The sequence below is a fragment of the Mustela nivalis genome (assembly GCF_964662115.1).
Source record: "Mustela nivalis genome assembly, chromosome: 10".
Taxonomy (NCBI): Eukaryota; Metazoa; Chordata; class Mammalia; order Carnivora; family Mustelidae; genus Mustela; species Mustela nivalis.
In genome coordinates, this window is record NC_139029.1 from 79,203,980 (window position 1) to 79,225,706 (window position 21,727).

Here is a 21,727-nt window from a genome sequence, read left to right on the forward strand (position 1 = left end):
CTCCAGATGGCCATGTTGAAATAGTTTGATTATATAAGAAAAGTTATAATAATACTACAGTTAATTGGAACAAATTGAATTTGTGAAAGGACAGGAATTCTTACTGATATTCAAATTTAAATGCATTGTACTTAAATACAGTCCTTCATTCAACCTGTATTTATTTAGTGCCTACTACAAGGCCATCTTCTGGAGCTCAAATTCTAGTGAAGAGAGAAAGACAAGCAAATAAGATTAACAAATAAATAAGCAAAATACCATACATCAATGGTGATGAGTACTATGGAAAGAGATAAATCAGAAAGAGGCTAAGAAATGGCAGAGAGGAGAAGCTGCAAAGAAAAGGCAGAGAACCAGGAGGTTATCCATGGAAAGAGTCTAGGCAGAGTAAAGTTTTGGAGGTGAAGTCAGAGATGTCCACAAAATATCCAGAGATGGCTCATGTAGAGTCTCATAGACCACTAGAAAGAGTTTGGCTCTTCCCTGAGTGAAATGGGCAGTGATCTGTGGCTAAGTGGTTAATGGACTGTGGGTGGGGCAAGAGCAAGAGTGAAACACCACCTGGGAGGTTATGCAATCATCAATCATGTTGGCTTGAAAAGTCATCAGAGTCTATATTTCCGAGTCAACACTAACAGGATTTTCTAAAGGATCTGATGTGGGCTACGAGACACAAAAATGTGTTAATGGCAGTGTCATAACAGTGGCTTCAAGACCTGGAAGAATGGAGCTGGCCATTTACAAGGTTGAGGAAAAGGTTTAGGGAGGAACACGGAGATATGGTACTGAGTTTATTCGGTTTGAGATGCCTACTAGGCATGCAAGAGATGTAGAGTAGGTATGAATATGTGAGGCTGGCAGTCTGGGAGGACTGAGCTGATGAATTTGTCATCTGTGTGTGTGTGTGTGTGTGTGTGTCTGTTCAGGTATGCACGTGTACACTGGGGCATGTGCACAGATTGATGAAATGAGGATGAAAAGAAGAAGAAGCTGGCAGAACAGATTAGGAAAGACAATTAGGGAGACCCATGAAAGTGTTATCTTGGATTCAAGCAAACACAGTGCTTCAGAGAACTGTAACAATAAAGAAAGGTGAAAAACAAAAAAAAAAAAAAAAAGAGAGAGAGAAAAAAAAGAAAGGTGAAAAACAATAAGGTGTATAATTTTTAAGGATGTTAATAAATAAATTTTGATATATTATTTTGATTTTTAAATTATATCATTATTGATAAAGTTTCTCTGAGTATAATTCAGTCATCCTGGAAAATGTAGGAGTACTCTGAGAATAGAAAGGGTTGATAAATGATGATGGTTACTTATAACAACAAGATAAAAACTGGCTCCAACTATTCATGTGTGTCTACAAAATCCAAGTGGAAAGAAGGTTCCAAAGTATTTAAAAATGATTTATTAGCTAAAAAACTAAGGAGAGGAGCTAACAATGCAGCCTCAGTCATTCCCTCATCTCCTCTGGATTGCTTTTGAATTAAAATAAGATATTAATGAGAATTTCATTAATATATCAGAATATATCAGATCACATATATCATTAAGATATCAGAACAGGTTACTGTAATACAAAGACATTTCAATGAGTTAAGTATTGCAGGCTATTTGAAACTTAATGTATTGGAAAGACAAGAACTTACAGAAATAAAAATATACAATAGTATATTAGGGAGTGAAGAGAAGAAGGGAGAGAAGGAGAGAGAGAGAGAGAGACACCAAATACCGAACAAGTGAACATTACTATTAAAAGAGATTCAGCTGAGCCACCTGGGTGGCTCCGTCAGTTAGGAGGTGGACTTCTGATTTTGGCTCAGGTCATGATCTCAGGGACCTGGGATTGAGCCCCAAGCTGGGTTCCATGTTCAGTGGGGAGTCTGCTTCAGGATTCTCTCTCTCCTTCTGCCCCTTCTCCCATTTGTGTACACACACACACACTCTCTCAAATATATAAATCTTTGGGGGAAAAAAAAAGGAATTCAGCCAAGTAAATATTTCACTAGAGTTTAATTCCCTTGAATGGCAGGGTCAGAGAAGGTCCTCAGTAACTGATTGATAACCGAGATCCTGCAACATTTGCTGTTCTGAGGAAGATGATCTGTACAGAGCAATAAAATTCCAGAGAAGAATCAATATAATGCTTTCTAAAACCACAGGAAAATATCAAAACAAGGATTAAAATAACCTAGGAAGGTATAAAATCTGGTACAGAAATAAAAATAACTGAAGTAAATCTGTGGTGTTGATTTTTTTAGACTAGAAGTTAAATGTGAATGTCACAATAAATTTTGTAATTATTGCATTTAGTTTATATTATATGTTCTTTAAGGCATTTGTAAATGTGTTACTACTATATAAGTTATTGAAGAGAGATTAAAACTGTAATTGATGTTTACATGTTTAAGAAAATTTAATTTTCATAGTTTTATCTTTAGGTATGAGTTCAATACTTTAACTATTAACTTATAAAGGGAGGTAAGCATTCTTTTCCCCATAAAAGCTCCTTGGATACTGAAGAATCAAACACAAAGCTGCATGAAAAAGAGACCAGTCTTCAGGGATATAAGTGCAGGATTGTAGAGACAGATTGACACATATTTACAAGGCTGTGTGGTACATAAAACTGAGGCATGAATTAGGGAAATGATTCTTGAAATTTTTGATCTCAAAACCCTTTTATACTCTTAAAATTACTGAGGATCTGAACAGATTTCATTTATGTGTATTAAGTCTATCAATATTTACTGTAATAAAAGTTAAAAAATAAGATATTTAAAAATACTTATTAATTCATATGAAAATAATAAACCTTTTACATGTTAACATATTTTTATGACATATAATGATATGCTCTAAAATACAAATTTTGGGGGCACCTGGGTAGCTAGAGTTGGTTAACTATCTGCTTTTGGCTCAGGTCATGATCCCAGTGTCCTGGGATCAAGTACTGCATTGGCTTCCCTGCTCAGTGAGGAGTCTGCTTCTCCCTCTCCCTCTGCCCTTCACCTCTGTTTGTCCTGGTCTCTTGCACGTGTGTGCTCTCTCTCTTAAATTCATAAATAAAATCTTTTAAAAAATAAAAATAAAATACAAATTTTAGTGACAATAGCATTGTATTGCATTTTTGAAAATCTACTTAATGTCTAGTTTAGGAGGATCTCTATATGTGTCTGAAATAATCTGTAGCAATATGTTGTTTTGTTTGGTATATAAAGTATATACAGCCTCCCACTGGTATGTAGTTGGAAAAAGGAAGAGAATTTTAATAGTCTCTTAAGATCATTCTTTTATATTACGCCAAAACTCAACAAGCAGTTTCTTAAAGCTTAGTGTTAAAGTGGAATCTGAAATAATATAAACTTTTCATGTTCTATGTAAATATTCATTCATTTATCTTTCATATGAATGGGATTTTTAATCCATTAAAGTTTTATAACATTGATCATGTGGAAAATATTGATTCACTAAGTTATATAAATTCTACAAAAGTTGACACATCTCATTATATAATATCAAAAAATCACATTTGTTAACATCACTGATCTCAAGAAAAGATTTTATGTATTAGGAGAGATAGCAAGCTCATACACTGATAAGAGCTTTCCAAAAAATAATTTTTATTTAAAATCTCAAATTTTATAACTATAAGGACTATTAGTTATTTTTCTTGAAGTGACAGATTCCACTTATTTTCAGGAAAATGTCTGCCAAATCTGGTATAAATAAACATAATTTCCAGTTTTCTTTCAAGTAAAAATAGTACTACATTTAAAAAGCAACTAATTGAGCTTGTAGCAAATGTGCTTTATGTGTGCTTTCCATATCATTACTCAAAATATTGGAAAGATATATTCTCAAGGATCAAGATTAAATAAAATTAAATTTTCATTGCTTTATTGAAAAGTTCTTAGCTGGCCTTTTTCCCCCCTTTCCAAATGTGTGACTGTAAAACATAATAACTCCTAGTACAGTTGGGTGTGCCTGCTTCAGTTTGTGGTAAGGTGCTGGCAGTCAAACCCCCTATTGCTTTTGTAACATTTGTTCAGATGTCAACACAATGAACAAGGCACATGTTATCTTCATTATTATTGTGAAAATAGTTTTGAATTCACAGCCCCCCAAAATGTTTTGAAAACCTCAAAACTCTGTGAAGCACACTTTGACAACCACTGTATTAAGCTGTCAAGGGAGCACAGTGAAGTAGCACCCATCCCAAGCAGGGTATTAGAAATTAGAGACGGAGCACTTCTTAGAGAAAAGAGACGTGAGCTGGGCCTAAGGGAGAATTAATTAGTATGTAGCTGTGAGAAAACACAAATAAAGGCGGGAAGGCAAGGCACAGCATGATGTAGGCAGAAACCTCAGTAAGTTAATGATGCTGCAGTAGCAGAACCACAGCCAGATAGGAAGTGTCAGATAAAACTGGAAAGCTAGGAAAGTACTGGATCAAAGAAAGAGAAATATACCACATTAAAGATCCTAGGTTTTTATCCTTTAGTCAAAAGAATGTAGGTTGTAAGAAGAATGGAATTGTCACATTCACTGTAGAAAGATCACTTACATTAAGCGTAGATTTGAGAGCAAAACTGGAAGCAGGGAGACAAAGTTCAGAGGATATTCTTCTTGCAGTGGACTAAATGTTTGTCTCCTCCCCAAATTCACATGCTGAGAACATAAGCCCCAATATGATAGTCTTTGGAGGCCTTTGGTCATGTGGTAGAGTCCTCATGGATGAGGTTAGTACACATATAAAAGAGAACCAAGAGAGTTCCTTTCCGCTTCCATCCTAAGACGATACAAGAAGACAAGCCATCTATGAACCAAGAAGAGGGTCCTTTTCAGATGCATCTGCCAGCACCTTGATTTTGAACTTCCCAGTCTCCAGAACTGGGTTTCTGTTGTTCTGTTGTTTAAGCCTCTCAGTGCATCATATTCTGTTATGGCAGTCTGAATGGACTAAAAGGCTGCTCCTTCTTTTTTTTTTTTTTTTTTTTTTTTAAGCCTTATTATTTATTTGAGAGAGAGAGAGCACACGAGGGGGAAGGGCAGAGGGAGAAGGACAGAATCTAAAGCAGATTCGGCACTGATCACAGAACCTGATGTGGGGCTCAGTCTCATGACCCTGAGATCATGACCTGAGCCGAAACCAAGAGTTGGATGCTTAACCTACTGCACCACCCAGGCACTGCCTCCTCTTCCTTCTTATCTGTCTTTCTCCTCCTCCTCTTTCTGCTCCTCCTCCTACTTCTTCCTTTTCTTCCTCTTCTCCTGCTCCCTCTCCTTCTTCATTTCTATTTGGTAATTCCAAAATGCAAACATATGTTTGTTATAAAAAGTAAAATAAAATAGAAAACAATATGGAAAAACAAAGCTGATCTTCCTGTCTGCCTTCACACCCAAGATCCCGAATAACCAGTGACAGCATGGTTTGCGTCCTTCAGAGAATAGATCATTCTTACAGTTTCTCTGATTTTGAAGTAGTTTTATCTGTTTAGCAGGCCGCTGGATATGAGACTGAAGCATGTAGAAAGGTTAGATCAGACACGTGGAATGTTATCATATGAGGAGTGGTTAAAGCCATGAGTGTGGGTGATCACCGTCTTGGGATGTCACACCAAGAGAAGATGAGTGCACTGCAGAATGACATGTGGGGATCACCAAGGGAAGACATGTGCAACAGCCCACAAGTCCAGGGAAGGATGATGGGTTTTAGTGGGAAAATCCTGAAAATAACTTTAGTTTAAAACATTGAGGATGTGCCTTCACAATAAGAGTATGCTGAATAAGTGTTCTGAAGAAGGTTAGTGGGTTTTAATAGAAATAGAAAAGGGAGGCTTTTTGAGACTATAATAATTTTCCTATGGTTTTATGCACATTATTTACATATAAGGTAACTTGTCTTCAGTCAGGAAGGACTTCAGGAAGGCTCTCGGGAAATCAGCACCCTGAGAAACAAGCGAACGATGGGATTTATTATGTACTTAACATTAAACAAATGGGTAGACATTTGTATGTCCTACTAGGGAAGAAAAGGAAATACTGATCCATTCTTGAAATATTAGGGAAACTGAAAAATTTCCGGGAAATATTAGAAAAAGGAAGACAGAGAAAGCAGTTACTTCAGTTTATGAAGTGGTGAGAAAAATCTCCCATAAAAAAGTAAGAGCTTGGAAGATGAGAAGGATAGATATGTGGTGACTTTCTAATGGTTAACCTGCTGAAATAGTATATATATATATATATATATATATATATATATATATACACATACACATACACACACATATATATATATACACATAATTTTTAAAGTAATGTATATTTTGGCACTTATAAGTATTGCTTTACCTTAGTTTTATTCAAGTGGAAATAAATGGCATTCTGGAGCCCTCAGAATGAGATCAGAATGGGTGCGCATGTGAAATCGGCAAGCACTTACTATTGTCGCAATGAATGGATATTGACATATTTTCCTATGCAATTATCTGTACTCATTATAGCACATCTGACAAAATTTAATTTTTCTAACATCTATATATAAGACACTCTGGTAGGTACTAGGGATATGCTGATGATGAAATACTGTTCTTCTCTTAAAGAATTTGCATTCTCCCTAACACATCATTGACCTAAACCACCAGCAATGAATATATCATGATAAATATGGTGCAGGGATTGCCATTCAACAAGTCTAGTAAAATCAGTTCTACTATACCTTCTTATACGGTAGAAAAGTGTTTAAGTCTTTTATCTCTTTTCTGTTCCCCAAGTGCAAGCCTTTGACAAGAGAAAATCGCCTTCTTACATCTGATCTAAATATCTCTTGATAGGAAGTGTTGTAAAATGATGTAGTACAGTTGAGCACCCTATGTCCTTCTACCCCATAAAATGGAGTCACAATTTAGCTAAATGGGGTGACATGTAAAGAGATGTACTAATTGTTACGTGGCTAGACCAGAGTACTCTGCAGTAGGTGGACTGCACAGACTGGGTTTATTTGAAATGCTAATTATCTTAGAACAGATTTTTTTCCCTCTCTGGATGTGTTATATTTTGGGATACATGGTTTGTACAGTTTGTTGAAATCCATGTAGTGCTGAGCCATTTAGTGGTGAGAGTACTATTTGTGTAACATACAATGTTTTTCACACAAGTCTACTAGGTCTAACAAACTGACACTTGCTTTCCTTAGAGATAATTCCTCTACAGAGGACTAACTCATCAAACTAGGTCTAATTAGAACAAGATCTGGGTATCCTTACTGTTAGTTTTATTCAAAGAGTAATATGACCAAATGGGTGACTAAATTGGGCTTAGGCAAAAAATCTACCAGAATGTAGAAATAGTCCTACATTCGTGAGGTCTGGGTACTTTTAAAAACATCCTTAGCCTTAGCCTTCTTTTTTTTTTCAGCCCCCTCCCCCAAATAAAAGCACTAAGACATTTTCAGAATCATGTACACAAAACTATAAAACTAGAATTTAATACAGGAGAAAATCCAGAGGACTTGGGTCCAATGACTTTTTAAAAATATATATTTTATTTATTTTTTTAAACTTTACATCCAATATGAAGTTTGAACTCAAAACTCCAAGATCAAGAAGTCTCATGCTCCACCACCTAAGCCAGGCAGGCACCCCTTGGCAGTCACTTTTTAGATACAACAGTAAGGGCATAATACTTGAAAGAACAAATTGATAATTTGCATTTCATTAAAATTAAAAGAATCTTCTCTGTGAAAGATGCTATTAAGAAAATGAGAGGACAGAACACAGACTGGGAGAAAATATTTGCAAAGGAGATATATGATAAAAGATTGTTATCTAAAATAGACAAAGAACTCTTATTGTATTGACAAGAGAAAATGACCTTCTTACATCTGATCTAAATATCTCTTGATGGGATGGGACCCCTGAGTGTCTCAGTCAATTAAGCATCTGCCTTTGGCTCGGGTCCTGATCCCAGGGTCCTGGGATGGAGCCCTGCTCGGTGGGGAGCCTGTTCCTCCCTCTGCCCCACACATATCCCACCCCAGGCTTTTGCGTGCTCTCTCTCTCTCTCTCTAATAAAAAAGCTTTAAAAAGTAAATCTTTTTTTTTTTTAAAGATTTTTATTTATTTATTTGACAGAGATCACAAGTAGGCAGAGAGGCAGACAGAGAGAGAAAGAAGAGGAAGCAGGCTCCCCGCTGAACAGAGAGCCCAATGTGGGGCTCGATCCCAGAACCCTGAGATCATGACCTGAGCTGAAGGCAGAGGCTTAAACCACTGAGCCACCCAGGCGCCCCTAAAAAGTAAATCTTGAAAAATAATTAATAGTAGGGGCATCTGGGTGGCTTAGTGGGTTAAGCCTCTACCTTCAGCTCTACCTTCATGATCTCAGGGTCCTGGGATGGAGCCCCACATCGGGCTCTCTGCTCAGAAGGGAGCCTGCTTCCCCACCCCGCCTTCTCTGCCTGCCTCTCTGCCTACTTGTGATATTTCTCTCTCTCTGTAAAAAAAAAAAAAAAAAAAGAGAGAGAGAAGAGAGAGAGAAATCAATAGTAAAAAAACAAATGAGCAGAAACTTGAATAGATACCTCACCAAAAAAGATAAGCTGGTAATAAATAAGCATATGAAAAGATGTTCCACATCACATATCACCAGGGAAATGTAAATTAGAACAATGAGATACTACTACACACCTATTAGAATGGCCCAGATCCAGAACATTAACTACTACAAGGGTTGGCAAAGGCATGGAACAAACAGGATTTTCATTCACTGCTAGTGGGAATGCAAAATGGTACAGCCAACTTTGGGAGACAGTTTGCTGGTTTTTTACCAAACAAAACATACACTTTCCATACAATCCAATGAACTGTACTCCTTGATATTTATCCACAGGAGTTTAAAAATTTAAATCCACACAAAAATCTAGACACAGATGTCTAGAGAACTTTTATTCATAACAATTAAAAGTTGGAAGCAACAAGATGGCTTTCAGTAGGTGAATGGATAGATAAATAGACTATGGTATAGTCAGACAATGGAATATTATTAAACAATAAAAAGAAATGAGCTACCAAACCATGAAGAGACAGTCAGTGAAAGAAACCAATTTGAGAAGGCTGATTACAGTATGATTTCAACCATATGATATTTTAGAGATGCAAAACTACGGAGGCATATAATGATCAGTGGTTGCCAGGGGTTAGGTGGAGGGAAGGATGAATAGGCAGAGTACAGAGAATTTTTAGGGCAATGAAACTAATCTGCATGATACTATAATGGTAGATACATACCACTATACATTTGTCAAAACCTATAGAATGTACCTCACTGAGAGTGAACCCTAATGTAGACTATGTACTCTGGGTGATAATAATGTGTTAGTGTAGGTTTATTGATTATAACAAATGTACTACTCTGGTTCCAGATACTGATGGTGAAGCAGGCTGTGCATGGGTGGGGGTAAGGGTTATATAGAAACCCTGTGGACTTCCTACTCAATTTTGCTATAAACCTAAAACTGCTTTAAAAATTAAAATGTTTTAGGGCTCCTGGGTGGCTCAGTGGGTTAAGCCTCTGCCTTTGGCTCAGGTCATAATCCCAGGGTCCTGGGATCAAATCCTGCATCAGGCTTTCTGCTCAGCGGGGAGCCTGCTTGCCCCTCTCTCTCTGCCTGCCTCTCTGCCTACTTGTGATCTCTGTCTGTCAAATAAATAAATCTTCAAAAAAAAATTAAAATGTTTTTAGGTGAGTTGTTTGGGAAGATCATCATCATGTTACTATAAAGAGTCAAATTTTAAGGTACTTATGAAAGGCATAAGATCTATCATAATGCTCTATTCATACAAAATCTAGTTTCCTTGGTTTGCAATGAGGAATCCAGGAGGTAGAAAACAATACTCATTAAAGAGGAATCCAATGAGTCAAAATGTGTTTTGCAGCCACCATGGTAGGTGTTTATAGCCTTCAGAGGTCACAACTATTTTTCTCTATTAACAACTAGTTATTTTCATAGTGACCCAGCAGAATACCTTTAAAATCCCATTATTTAAATTTTTAGAAGATATTTAAGAAATGGAGAAATTGTCTGTGTTAAACTTTATAAAATACAGAAAAAGATTGACTTAGGGTTTAAACTTTCACATATACTTGCCCAAAAAGTCTTGACAGCTCTCCTAGTAAGCCTGAGGAAGGGTTACAGGTGTGCATGGCAAACGTCCCCTTATTCCTTTAGTTGGTTCCTGCTTTGCCTATCTTCAGAGTATGTGCAAGCACTTGCCTTTCCTTTAGTAACTTTGCTAAGGGTGTCAGCACGGAGAGTTCCTTATTTTGGGAATGGGTGTTTATGATTTTAGATTTTTTCTCTATACTGTTCCAGCAGTGAACAGACTTTTAACAAATCTCCAAAATAAACTCATTTACCAAGGCTTTCTCATATTTGTCATTTTGAGAGACCGAACAAACATCAGTAAAAGAAGCAATCCAAGTTCTCATGCCAAATATGTGTATGTCCAAGATCAGGATTTCTTCATGTTTAAATGTGGATTTGGAGCCTCAAGTGCTAGGTATTTTTAATTTTCTTTCTAACTTATTTTTGTTTCTCCTCCTTCACTTGCTCCATTTTTGATGGACTTTAAAGGTAGGGCTGCTTGCCACTTACAAAAAGATGGGCTCTAGCAGACGGAAGGCTGAGTTACCTTCTATTTTATTTGGAAGAACACTTGATTTCAGGCCAATGAATTACTAATTGTGGCTCAGAGAATGCTTTCCAGATGACTGGAGTTTGGTCCAAAACACAAAAGGACCCAACTGGTCTGAAGTCTGAATGACAGTCCCAGAGAGAATTGGACAAAGGTTGGAAGGGATTATTTTTGTTGCTGGAAACACATCAATAGTATCTGCAGAAGTAGGCTAAACTGGGCAAGAAGAGAGGACAGAGTCCATCTTTGGTTCTTTCTCCATTTTTTCCACTTTTTTTTTTTTTTTTTTTTTTTTAAGGGGAAGCAATATAAGAATTTGAACTCAATTGTTCTCACTGTAACTTTCTGTTAGTGGAGATACATGGTTGGCTGTCAAGTTCAGGCCTGCTTCCCCACCATCCTCTTCTTTATCTGCATTTCATTATTTCTTACTCCTCTCCCCATTTTTCGGACTTCCTAATTTCTTTCTATCCCTATTGCTTGCTCATTCTAACCTTTAATGTCATTTTCTTTGTATAAAACCCAAACACTTTCAGAGGCCAGACAAGCCATCTAAATATGTTAAGTGACAAGGCAGTGAGTGCATCAAAGAGTTGTGGAGACTCAACAAACTGAAATTCATGAACTATCCAAATGTGGTCAAATTCTAACGTGAATTTATTGACTAATAAACAAAATCCAAGTGCCAGGTCCCCGCAGTCATCACTTTGCAACTGCTGCTCTATTTCATTCATAGCTCCCTTCTTTTCCTTCATCTTTCTAAAAAATTTCAGGGTTAGGGTGGAACTTAATAATCTTCAAATTCTGGTTCTGCCTTACTTTGCCAATCACAAACTTATTTATAATTATTTATTTATAAATTGTGCATAAGTATTTATAATTAATTGATTGATCAAATGTATCAATCCAAATTAATCTCCCTGTCCCTCAGGTTTCTTATCTGAAAAATGGGATGATAATGGTATTTACTCAGAGTTATTATGAGATTACATGAATGAGTACTTATAAAGCACTAAAGAATAGTCCCTCGGTAGGACACAGTTACACTATATAAATGTTTTAAAAATAAATATTAGATTTTATTATGGCTAGGAAATCTGCCCAAATCTGAATTTCACTTTTCTGCCTGCCTGCCTCCCTTCGCTCCCTCACCTCTGTGTTCCTGAGGAAACATGCTTACAAATCAACAAGGAAATAAGACACAGATTATGATTTGATTGATTCACCAATGATTGGTTATTTGGTTGAAACACGCTGCTTCAGCCTGACACCTAAACAATTTCCTCACTACCCTTAAGTATGAGTTTAAAAATTGTAGCTTATTAGCAGAATCAGATGTTAGAGCTTCAAAGAAATCAGCATGATCTTTGTCATGCATTTTCGCACAATTTGCAAAAGTATGAAACTTTAACTACAATTTGTTCTTTTCCTTACTGACTCCCTGCTCCCCAACCCCTTCCCTCAACACATTTCCCCACACATCGAGAGGCATTCATATGCCTGTGGGCATTTGGGGGGATCTGACTACAGAAAAATTGAAGGAACATTTAATTTGAATTTCTGGGGTTATATCTATGAGGTTTATAGTCACTCCTTGTATAGTTCAATTACAGCTAACTGTCCCAGGGTAAAAAAGGCTTCTAAGAATGTTTCTCATGCTTTTCAATTCAACTTTTAAATGTTTGCAAGAATGTTTGAGATTAGCTACTACACCAGAACACGTAAAACGTCTTGAAGTCTTATAGCCCATTTATGAAAGAATTTGAAGGAGATTTTTAAAAAATCAACAACAATGCTAAGAACATGTATGATATTATAAACAACTCATCATAAATATAATATATTATAATGTAAACTTCCCTTTTTAAAAAAAATATTTTATTTATTTATTTGAGAGAGAGAGAGAGAATGAGCAAGAGAAAGAACATGAGCAGAAGGGACTGGCAGAGGAAGAGGGAGAAGCAGGCTCCCTGCTGAGCAGGAGCCCCAGGATCTTGACCTGAGCAGAAGGCAGCTGCTTAATTGACAGAGCCACCTAGGTGTCCTAAACTTTTTCTTAAAATGAACATGAATCCTTTTTTCTCTTTCAGGACCCAACTTAATTACAGAAAAATACTGTTATTAATTTTGTTGCTCAAGTTGTACTGCTTTGCATTTAGCTGTACTGTCTCCCTAGTGTCCTCTGGTCTGTGACAATTTCTTGCCTTTCCTCATTTTTCATGACCAGGACAGTTTCGAGGGACACTAGTTCGGTATTCTGATGTGTGATTTTTTCAAACACCACACCATGAACTCAATTCTGACACTATCTACCTGAAGATAACATCAGATCCCATAGGTTAAAAGCTCCGTCTGACAAGACTCTCCCCATCCTCTTATCCCACTTTGGATGCCAACTGAAGTTCTAGTTGTCACCTGTGCTTCTAACCCAAGAGCTATAAAACAGAGGTTACGACAACCCCCTCCTTTAGTCTGATTACTTTGCTAGAGCAGCTCACAAAACTCAGAGAAACCTTTTACTTTCTAGGATGCGATTTTATTATAAAAGGACATAATTCAGGAAGAGCCAGATGGAAGAGATGCATATAGCAAGGTGTGGAGAAAGGGCCCAGAATTTCCATGCTCTCTAGGCAAGTCATCTTCTCTGCATCCTCTTGTGTTCACCAACCTGAAAGCTCTGGAATTTCATGCTTTTGGCTTTTGTGGAGGCTTCATTATGTAGGCATGAGTGATTAAGTCATTTGTCATTCGCAACTGATTCAACTTCCAGTCCCCCTCCACTCTTCAGGGATCAAGGAGGTGGGTCTGAAAGTCCCAACCCTCTAATCTCTGGGTCTGTCTGGTAAAGCCGCATCGCAAGTCTGTCTAAGGCCCCACCCTAATTTACCTCATTAGCATAAATCAGTTGTGCTTGAAAAGGACACCTAATGAAAGAGCAAAAGACATTCTTATCACTTAGAAAATTCCAAGGATTTGGGGAGTTCTCTGCCAGAAATTGAGGACAAAGACCAAATATATTTCTTACCGTACCTCAGTTTTGGTTTTTCTTTTTCTTTCTTTTTTTTTTTTTTTTTCATGATTAGACTAGGGTTATGGGTTTTTGTATGAATACTGAAGAGGTGAAGTGTCCTTATCATACATATTCATAGGAGATTGTTGTGCCCAACACCACCAGTTAACTTTCATCACTTGGTTGAGGTAGTGTTTATCATGGTGTTTTGTTTTGTTGTTGTTAAATGCACTAATCTTCTGGAAGTGAGTCACTAAGTCTAACCCATTCTCAAAAAGGAAGAAGGAGTGTTGGGAAATTAAGCTCCACTTCTGGATAGAGCTTAGTTATTTATAATTGTCATGTAAGGAACATAAGCCTTCATTTATTTGAATCAGTATGGACTCTTGAATATTTATTTTATATTATATTATATTATTTACTTTGTTGTTCAAATTGTTCCAGCTTTAGCTATTGGGAGTTCTTTCAGTTGGCATCTGTGTCCCTTTGACTTTTTTTTTTTTTCTTTTAACCACTCCCTTACTTTCTGCCACCCTAACATATTTCAGACTCATCCTGTATTTTTCCTGCCCCAGCACCAGAATCAATTATTTCTCCAAAGATTCTTGGTTACTTTGATTAAAATGGTATTTAGAAACCAAGATCTTGGTGTGTGTGCGCTTATCATTAGTGGGGTATTGTTGTTTCTAAGACCTCTCCACAAATAGAACTAAGTAATACATACATGTATATATACTAACTTACATATATATATGTTATATATATATACATATATACATATGTCTAGGATTGTTTCTACATCTACTAACACACACACACACACACACACACACACACACAATTGTTTATATATCTACCATCTGTACTATTATTAAGTTAAACATGGGTTCACACTAATGTCTCCCAACTGTGATCCACTACCATGGAATTTATACTAATTGTCCTCTCTAGTTTGTCTGTAACTTCTTTCTCCAACAGTAAGAAACCTATCACCCACTATCCACCTTTCTTTTACTTTTTATTCAACCTCAATACAGATGTAAAGTCTCTCATAATTACTAACTGTACTTCCATGAAAAACGACTGCCACTAGAGTAGTGTTTATGTAAAATTCCTTTCTGTTTTTAGTTTTATAGTTTTTTAATTTTTGTCTTTAAAGTTTAACTTTATAGCCAAAACACTATTTTTCAATGTTACATAAATCATCTCTTCTTCCTCTTATCTTCTTCAGTGCTGATATGTCATACATTTATAACAGTTTAATCCATTTGCCCTTCAACATCCTGGTTGGTGCTTTCTTTTAGTTTGCATTCATTAAAGTTTACTCCTTTTAATATACAATTCCGTGGGATTTGGCAAATACATGGAGTCATGCATGTACCACTCAGTTCAACTCCTTTTTGCACCCAGTAAGGTTAAGTTCAGGTCCTAACCTGCCATTAGAGAACACCTCATTAATGCCTTAATGTGACCCCTCTTTGTTCTCCAAAGAACACTGGATTCTTCCTTTTTCTCCATATACTCCAACTATAGAGCTTTTGAGTGGTTGTGCTACCTGAAACAAAGGCCTGAAACTTTGAAGAAGCCTGCATAATACAGAATATTACATCTATGTCTAAAATATTCTCTTGAGGGGCACCCGGTGGCTCAGTGGGTTAAACCTCTTGCCTTTAGCTCAGGTCATGATCCCAGGGTCCTGGGATCGAGCCCCGCATTGGGCTTTCAGCTCAGCAGTGAGCCTGCTTCCCCCTCCCTCTCTGCCTGCCTCTCTGCCTACTTGTGATCTCTCTCTCTGTCAAATAAATAAATGAAATCTTTACATAAAAAAATAAAATATTTCCTTGAGTATAATATTTTTAAAAAGGACTAATCTTAACATTTAATATTTTGTGTATTTTTCCTTCTTTATTTTCTCTCTTTTCCTATTTATCAATATGTTTTTCAGATTAGGATCAATAATAGATTCCAAATTGCTTCCACAATTATAATCTAGGTTTTTATCATTTATAACCAATTTAATTCTTAAAGTTTGCAAATTCAGAAGCATTTCATTTCACAGAAAATACATCATGAATAACATGTCTCATTATCATCTATTTAAACCACATAAACAATTTCAGTAGTAATGTCTTGACTAATCTTTTAGTATATAATTCCTTTGTTGTTAATCCAGCATATTTTTTTGCTAAAATATTTTTCTAATTGTTTAATTTTTTCTTGGTTTCTTTAACAGATTTTGAATCTGAATAACACCTTTCATTTAATTTTTTCTTTTGGAGATGTAGAATACATAGTTGTAACACCTTATAAATATCTTTTTCAATTGACAAATTTATCTTTTCCTGGATTTCTATGGACATTAATAGGAGATGCTTGAAACCGTATTTGTTGAAAGCTGACCTGGAACACAGAACTCTCAGATCTGTACATTTAAGTATTTTTCTTTGGATTCAAGGTTGTCAACATGATGTGTGGGCTTCTGCTTTTGCAATTATTTTAAATGTGATTGTTAAGTCCCTTTGGGAAATTGTTCTCCAGTTCTTGCATTTTCTTGTGTACCCTCCTTTTATTTAGTCAAGGTATTAAAGTATGTTTCTTCTTTTGAGAAACATTGCTTTCATTAAGAAGTGAAAAGAGATGGGGCGTGGAGGGAGGCTGGCAGAGGACAGAAAATTTTACTCAGAGAAAAGAGAAACTATTATTGTTAGTCTGAATTTCAATTTTTAAATGAAAACCTGAAGGTCAGAAGAAAGAAACTAGTATTTCATTCAAAAGTAGAATTTAAGGTAAGCCCAACTTTAACTCAGAAAAAATATTCAGTCATTTATTTGTATAATTATTTTCTAGTTTCTAGTTTCAAAATAAAACTGAAGTAATCATTTACAAATTGTGTTATTAAAAGATGGAACTGCTATGAAATTTAATAACTCCAATTGAGTATCTTCTGAGTGAAACAGAATATGTGCATTTTTATTCTTGTCAAATTTAGGGTAATCAACAATACGATTAAAGGCTTTTAATTGAGTTGTCACCAAAGAAAGACATAAGCCAAAGATGGCAAATAGCTAGCAAAAACAGCACCATTCTAGACACTCCCAAGGCAGACATCAATAATCAATCACAGTGATTTTCCATTATGTCAAGACAAGATCCCAAATCCTTCTTACCACAGCTCTACTAGTCATCCAGTGCTAAGTATGTAAAGGACAAACGAAAAATTAAATTTATTTGCCATTAACCAAATAACTATAAACTTCTCACCTCCCTGAGATATCAAATGCATGACAAAGGATTCTCCTTACTTGCAGGTTGTATAAGTTGTATAAGTTGCACTATTTCTTGAATGACCCCAATAAAAGTCTTTTTAATGCCATGCAATTTTCTCAGACTTATTCTAGCATATTTTATTTCCTTATACACAATATTGCAAAGTAACAAAAGACTCTTACTCAAGAATATGAAAATTTTTCAAAAGATCTGTTATAGATACATTCTTTCCATATACAGGATGTGCTTACTGAAACGGACATGGAGATTAAGTGATAAAGTCACTTAACAAAATAGTCAAATATGTAACGTCTATTTTAATGAAACTCAGAGAATATGAGGATTATGAGTGGAATTAATACAGTAAAATAATGAGCAGGATTTACATTTACTGGAAGCTACATAAAAAACAACAAATCAATCTGCACTAAGTTCATTTAGCCTCAGTTTTACATCTCCTAGGACAGGAATTGTGTAGCCTACAAAACAATTTATATTTTATCTGTACCATCTAATTAATTAAATGGCCCCAGAGTACCAGACTCACAAATCTCGTTAATAGCTGAATACTGAAATAAAGGCTGTTCACCCCTACTAGAATAATATTTGCATATCCCCACCTGTGATGGGTAATAAGTACCTGCCACAAATCAGAATTATGAATTTTGTACGCCTAACAAAACCGCAGGGGAAATTATACCTCAGACATTCCATAATAATTGCAGCTAAGCTGTTTAGTGCCATCCACTTATTCTGCCTGAAGTGTTTAAAGCAGCAACAGTTGTAAATGAATTCAGGCACATATTCAAGGGAATGTTTTTTTTTTTTTTCAAAAAGTTTTTCTGTCTTGCCATATGTAATTATCTTTACGGAAGTATTCAACTGCAAGTTATAATGCATTCACATTTAAAGAAGCAAATTAGAAAAAAATAAAGAGTTCCTTCCATCAGCCCATTAGGTGTGTATTAGACATCTGTTATTGAAACTCTGGAGTAGCTCAAGATGGGTTTCAAGGTATTGACATTCTGAACTTAAGTAGGCTAGATGGGGTGGGATTCTCATTGTGCAATCTGTAAATTGGTAAAGTCACATTCAGAGTAGATATCCAGGAAATAGTGATAGTATGATGAAGCAAATGCTGGACAAGTAGTCCCAAGTTTCAAGATTGCATAAGGTAGCCCATCTCTAAAATGGCTTCTCTGAGCTCCAGGATTGGTCTGTGGAGTCCACAAGCCCCTAGGAGGAATCTAGCCTAAGACCACTACAGTCCTGGACCATTACCTGGGAACAGTGAGAGTTGCAAAGGGCATACATATCTCTTCTCAGTGTTAATTAAGCTCCTACATGGGAAGCGCCATTGTAGTATTCAGCACAGAGAATCACACGGGAAGAAATAACAAATACCTTAGTATTCGCTGTTAAATACCAGTGACCATGTTATGGTGAGCTGAACTATCTGATTACATGAGAAATAACTGCAATAGGAGCAAGACATGACCTGTTTAGGAAGTATGGAAGCAGTTTAACAATGTAAACAGCAGTGAGGTATACCAGAGAGATAAGTTAACTAAATATTGGAGGAACCAGTTTCAACTCTTGCCAGGAATTAACCTTGAGATCTTGACCAAGTTAGTTTCTCGGAGTTTCTCTTCCCTCATCTATAAGATGTTAACAAAAATTGTTTCATCTATCTAGCAACGCACTGACCAAATTAAACTGCTTAGGATGGCTGTGTGCCCCACAGCCACACTGTACACACCTTAACATCTCACTGTAAGTGGCTGTCACTATTTATTTTCCCCATTAGGGATTTGGCTGATTGGCTGTCTGCCTTCTAAAGCAAGTTTTTCTACCTAAGAGGCTTGACTGAAAATGGGAAGGAGGGGCACTGGAGAGAATATATGAATATAATCCAATCCTTTGGAGACAAAGTGTCTCTTACTATTTTTTCTGTGTATGCTTAGCTTGAGTACAAGAAATCAACCTCATTTTCTAGAAAAGGGCCCTAAAAATAATTAGGATTTATATATTTTCAAAAGAGTGGGCAGGGCACAATGAGTCACTAAGAGGTGATTAAGTAAGGTTGTTTGAGGTTCCCTAAGGTGACAAGATGGTCTGTAGGCTTTAGAAAGGAAGCATATATAGCCTATTACCATGATGAAGTGAAATTTAAAATTACATTTTATATTTGTAAAGGACTAACAGGCAAGGTCCCTATAGATTGTCAAATACTACATAAAACGCTATAAAAACCAGACCATAATCTCTCACTAACTTACACATTAGCCCGAGGCAGTAAAGATGGTTTTTATTGGAACTAGATTTTGTGAGGGGAGAAAGAAAGTTACGCACAGTTTATCCTGGCTTTTCAGGCGCTTTGCTTCTTCCTTGAGTTAACATGACGTATTCCAAGTGATTAAATAAACTTGTCTAGCAACTGTTCTCATGCACTTGAAAGGAGGCAAAGTAAAGAAGGATTTACTCTGAAGAGAGGTCTTAATTCTACCACTGAAAAGTGTCCCTATTCTAATCATCACTACAGCAACCAAGAAAGGCAAGAAAAATTAAGTCTTCTAAAATAGCTGATTTCAGAGACCCACTTATACTCCATGTACTAGTTCACTTACCACATTATACCTTTGCATATCTAAAATGTGTGGGAAGAATTCAGAAGATGGAGGAGGGATCATTGTTAGCACATGACCCCAGTGAGGCGATAGTTCGAATTATCACTGAAGTGCTGGGAAAGGCTTGTCAAACATTTTGGAGAATTAGTAATATTTTGTCTTCAAGAGTTACTGTGAACAGCTTAAAGTCAGATTTACAGTATGTGGCAGATTTATCAATGATCTCCAGATTCAAGCAGTCGACCAATATGCATACTGGTGTCTTCTGTTTCATTCACCTTTCAAGGGCTGGGGATTTGCAGTATCCTCGAAGCTAGGACTAAGCTTTTATGAGGGGACAAATTGCTAGCTATTTAAATTTGTCTCTTTTACCTCTTAATTTAATATCTATAAATTTGGACTATTTCTAGGACTAGCTTAAGCAGAAATACAAAATTCTGGCCTCCCCTAATATTTAGACTGTGCCAATTGAGGATTAACCTTCCATAATTTAGAGACATAAAATGTAGGGGGTGGTGGGTAGTGAGCCTGAATCCTGAAAATCTCAAGTAAAAGACCCATGTTTAATCTCATGCCTTATGAGCTCCTGAAAGGTTGGTGTGGTAGAAAGCATGTATGAACTTTGCTGTCAGAATGTCCTCTGTCCTAATCCCCACCCTATCATTCCATACCTCTATGACTTTGGGTAGCTAAATTACCTTCTCTGAGCTTCAGTTTTGTTTTGTTTTGTTTTCCCCCATTAGTAAAATAGGAACAATGACAACCGTCTCAAAATATTGCTGGGAAGATTAAATAAGATCTCATATAAGCCTCAGGTTAAGTCTTCTTACTGGAACTGGATTCAGGGTTTCAGCCAAGGAGCCCTCAGAGTCTGGGACATAGTGACCAATGAAAGAAAATGCTCTAAAAAGAAAGAAGAGATTAATGTTCACTGCTATGGAAAGATCTAATAAAACACAACCTAAAACAATCCCTTCTCCTTTTACCTTTCCAACCACTGTTTCATTTCTGTCCTTTGCTAGCATCTTCCTTCACCTTAAACTCTATCATCAAGAGGACCTATGAATTCCTGTTGCTAAACCCAAAACTCACTTTGGTCCTCGTTTTATTAGGGTAAAACTGGTACAGTTTGGAGACTTAGAAAGGAAGAATTGTAGGTGCAAAGAGCTTGCCTGGATTCAGAGTGAGAGCCTGAATGGCAAATTGTCATTTTAGTAAATGTGTCAACTTGAGCAAGATATTTGATTATTCTGAGCTTGTTTTCCTCCTCTATTCCTAGAAAAAAAGAAACTTACTTACAAGTTCTGATAAAGAAGAAGAGCAGATAACAATACACAGAAATATATAGTACCCTGCTTGGAATGTGGTAAGTGCCCACTAAAAGTTTTGCTTTTCCCTTTCTCCTGACATAAATGGTACCACATAGCAGCCGTCTTTTTCTTCTACCCTTTGTCATGCAAAGTCCTCCAGGTTAGGAAACTTATTTTAATTATCTGTACATCCATAATGCCCAGCACACTATTTGAAACATTAGAGCATGTTCAGTAAATTCTTAACTGATTGAATGAAAATGGAATATAGCATGAGTAAGTACACAGGGGAGTTCCTACAGAAGAAATGTCTCATGGTGCTTACACCAGTTTCCTGGTGGAAGTTTCTTCTAGAGGGTCTATTGAGAGATCAAGTATAATGAAAAGACTACAAATAATTATCAGTAACATTTTATAAGAATTCATTACGTGGACCTTCGATTAAGTGTGTTTACGTAGTATCTTAGTCATCACGCAATCTGTAAGAAAACTGCTCAGTGTCCATTTTACAGAAGAAATATTTGCTTACACATTTAGGTCACTACATCAGCTAAGAGGGGATCTGGGTTTTGAAACTAGAGCTGCATGTAGAATTTATGTTCTTAAGCATTATGCTATGTTCCTGACTCCCTACCACATGTATGTTGTGAATTCATGATCGACAAGGCTCTCTGTGAGGTGGCTGCTGCCCCCCTGTCCAAATTTCACATTTTCGTCCCTGCTCTCTTTTCCAGCCCTATTTTCCTTTTTAAACATCCTATGAGCTTTCTCACCATCAGCCCTTTCACAAAGGTTCCTCATCTCCTTTCATTAAGT

The 21,727-nt window shown here is 36.4% G+C and overlaps 1 long non-coding RNA gene across 5 annotated transcripts in view; it reads left to right on the plus strand.

Annotated features, from left to right (window-relative positions):
* Positions 1-21,727, plus strand: part of LOC309843342 — an 87,540-nt gene that overhangs the window by 49,271 nt on the left and 16,542 nt on the right. For all 5 annotated transcript variants that reach the window (XR_014300079.1, XR_014300080.1, XR_014300081.1 and 2 more), the window contains one exon: positions 20,881-20,967. This is a non-coding gene — a long non-coding RNA (uncharacterized lncRNA). The remainder of the gene's footprint in view (positions 1-20,880; positions 20,968-21,727) is intronic.